Genomic DNA, 4,019 nt, shown 5'->3' with positions numbered 1-4,019 from the left:
TTTTGAACAAAAAAAAAAATGTACATGAAAAACTTGATAAGTATTTTCATTCCCGAGCAGCAAATCTCCAATGAATCGCATTTTTCATGGCACAAATGGGTCGAAATAAGACGTTGCGATGCCGTCAACGAAACTTCGCATTCAATCATTAATACAGCGACTCAACGGTGCCCTAACGATAACGATGTGCTGTTCGGGATTTCTGATAGCTATTGTATACTAGAGTATCGAGAGCGTCCGTGGCGCCCATCTTCAGAATTTTCAGCTTCACATAGCTTCACACGGCTTCACATACCTGCACAATACACCCCCATCCCCCCTGATACACCTCAATTTTCGGCTTCACAAAATGACTTCACATGGCTTCCGTTCTTGTATCAGAAATGAAATTGGGTGTTTATAATATAGATTCTTGAAAGAAACTTCATCGGGATATTATGCATCTATTAACGACCTTATTGACAAAATGGTAGGCTTATTTTTGGTAGCTATATATATTTACGTCAAATGGAGATTACTTCCAATTGGAGTTAACAAAAGTGATCTCGCAGAGCCTTTAAAGCTCTGTGGCGAAGTCTGCTTCATTTGTGTTCCTCAAGTATTGACATCTTGACATCCAAATACTCTTACTTCGACCGCACTAGCACATTGAGACGTTAACCACAAAGAATCCAATATCAAATAAAACTTATGACAAAAATCATCCAACCATTTGACACTCAAATACTACAGTTAATAAAAAGATTGTCACTTGCATTCCTCATAATCTTCACAATATTATAGTTCATAAAGCTGCAATCTGTTGTTTGTGTTGAAACTTTATTGAAACTTGTCATCCATTCTTCTTGTTCCTAGTTCATGCTTAATAGTGGATTTTCATTGTGTTGACGAATAGCAATCATTTTTTTTTTGGTATCAATTCCTTGAGGATATTTTCTTTAATATCCTCAATTCGTGCTGCTGACAAAAAAGAAGCAGCATAATAAATATTTTCAAAAATATCGAGGAAGCGAAAGGAAATAACAATTATTTTCATCTCATCTGTCGTTCATCAAGAAAAATCCCATCAAAAGCTGTATGCGGACAGCATAAAATCCAACAAAATCTTCTTCTTTAAAGCTGCGAGAAGCAGGAAGGAGCAGAACACAAAAAAAGCAAGTTCGTCCATTGTAGATGAAGATAATCACAATTCAATATTAACAATTCTGTCCATATAGATTCAAGAGTAAACAATCATGACAGTATATGATGGGGTGAGGAAGTGAGTGAGAGACATGGAATGGATTTGTTCATTTCATCGCATTTTGATGATGACATCATGAATGAATTTAAAGCAAATTTACAGTTAAATGTCTTATTTGCTCATTCACTTGCTATGCTTCCTATGCTTACTAGATTATGTACACTGAATTATTTAATTGAAAGGTTTTTCTTGTAATCTATTTTTGGGATACCTATTACGTACGACTACATACATGTGAGGGAGTGCAAAGGGTAGTGATGCGCAATACAGGTGTTCACCGCCCTTTCAGCCTCTCCTACCCAAGTACCTACTTCCACCTCCTCGTGGTGCATTCCTGGCTATGCCAAACCGCTAAGGCGGTACGGTACTAACGGAGCAGGTTAAGTTTGAGTGTGAGGCCTGGCGAGCCCACCCTCGTTAAGCATACGATAGCCACGAAACGCATAGAGAAAAATCAACGGACGGATTTACCAATGAAGACCCCAGCTAAACACAAACGGACTAGAGACCTTCAACTCAGCACGTGGAATGTCCGGACGTTATCACATCCGGGAGCATTGCAGGTTTTAGTGCTGGAGTTGAGACACTATAGGTGCAATATTACAGCAATCCAGGAAACGAGATGGACAGGAAACAACGTTTTGGATGTCAATCAATTCAGGGTTTTCGCAAGTGGTCATGCTACGCAGAGGATTAGGGGCACTGGCTTCATCGTTGATCCTGTTTGGAGTGAGAAAGTTATCGATTGGAAGCCTGTTAGTGACAGGTTGTGCGTATTACGGATCAAAGGAAAATTTTTTAACATCAGCCTCCTCAATGCTTATGCTCCTACGAATGAACGCCCTGAAAGCGAAAAGGATGCTTTCTACTCGCTATTGGAACGAACGTATGACAGCTGTCCCAGAAGTGACATAAAGATCGTCATCGGTGATATGAATGCCCAAGTCGGAAGAGAGAAGACTTTCAGACCAACAATTGGATCCTTTAGTCTGCATCCTAAGTCAAACGAGAATGGATTGAGACTGATAACGTTCGCTGCAGCAATGAATATGAGGATAAGTTCAACGTATTTCCGACGAAAAAATACTCGCAAAGCAACGTGGAGTCCACCTGGAAGAGGAAAGAAATGTCAAATTGATCACATCCTGATTGATAACCGTCATGCATCAAGCATTCTGAATGTAAGGAGCTTCAGATATGCACATTTAGACATCGAACACCATGACTCAGATCATTATGCTGTTGGAGCGAAGATCCGCTTCAGAGTGAGCAACATCGGGCGTATCAAAAGCACGAAACAGAAGAAATACGATGTAGCTAAACTTAAGAATGACACTGTGAGAGCACACTTCAATGCTCGAGTGGAGCAACAGCTAGATGATAGAAATGGTGAGGCGTCGTGGCAAAATTGTCAAGCTGCAATGAAGCAAGCTGCTGAGGAATGTCTTGGGTACCAACAACCAGGAAAGAAAGAGTGGTTTGATGACGAATGCAGGAATGCAGTCCAGAAAGTTATTGATGCAAATAAAAAGATGAGAACGAGAGCGAGATCCGAAGAACTGAGAAAACTTCAACGAGATAAGAAGGAACTTTTGAGGAGAAAGAAAAGAGAATTTGACAGACAGTGTCTTGATGATATCGAGGAACTTCAGTCCATGAATGAGTCAAGAAAGTTCTTCAACGCAGTTAAATTTGCTAGGAAGAAATTCCATCCAAGGGTAGCTATCTGCAAGGCCAAGAATGGGGAGCTCCTCTGCAGTAAAAGTAAAGTGCTGGACAGATGGAGGGAACACTTTCAAGAATCCCTAAACGGCGGTGAAGTTGGTCATGGCAGTGAAACAAGCAAGCTGTATGAGAAAAATGATGGCAAGGATTGCCCTGAACCGACAGTAGATGAAGTACGTGAAGCCATATCTAGACTTAAAAACAACAAGGCGCCAGGTGAGGACAGCTTACCAGCTGAGCTGTTCAAGACTGGCTGTGCAAAACTAGAGGAGATAATGCATCAAATTATTGTACAAGTCTGGAGACACGAGGTGATGCCGGATGAATGGACAGTCGGAGTTGTCTGCCCGCTTCACAAGAAAGGATGTAAGCTCACTTGCAGCAATTTCCGTGGCATAACATTGCTTAGTTCTGCCTACAAGGTGTTCTCAAAGATACTCTCATCAAGACTAGAGCCTCTTTATGAAGACTTTCTCCACGATTTCCAGGCCGGCTTTAGGAGAGGGCGATCGACAATTGATCAGATCCACTGCGTAAGACAAATCATCCAAAAAAGCGATGACAAGAATACAGAAACTCTGCACTTGCTCATCGATTTTAAAGCCGCATACGACTCAGTCAATAGAGATGAGCTGTGGCATCTGATGGCCGAATTTAAGTTCCCACATAAGATGATTCGTCTTTTAAGAACAACATTGCTGAAAGTCCAGAGTCGTGTTAAAGTGCAAGGCCTCTTATCAGAGAGTTTTGAAACTCTAAGTGGGCTTAGGCAAGGAGATGAACTTTCCACGAAGCTCTTTAACATCGTCTTGGAAGGAGTGTGCAGGAGAGCACGTTTAGAACTGTGTGGGACTGTATTCAATAAGTCAACGCAGTTAATTGCGTACGCGGATGACATTGATATCGTTGGAAGGAATTTAAGGTCTATCACGGAGGCGTACTCCAAGTTAGAACGTGAAGCCGGACGTTTGGGATTATTGGTGAATGAGGATAAGACTAAACTCTTGATGGTTGCTGCGTCAGAAAAAACAAAACAGCGAGTAGGTAGTCA

This window comes from Chironomus tepperi, unplaced genomic scaffold (assembly GCF_022539635.2).
Source record: "Chironomus tepperi strain 1889 unplaced genomic scaffold, CSIRO-AGI_Ctep_v1 contig_93, whole genome shotgun sequence".
Taxonomy (NCBI): domain Eukaryota; kingdom Metazoa; phylum Arthropoda; class Insecta; order Diptera; family Chironomidae; genus Chironomus; species Chironomus tepperi.
Note: the sequence above shows the minus strand (reverse complement) of the source record.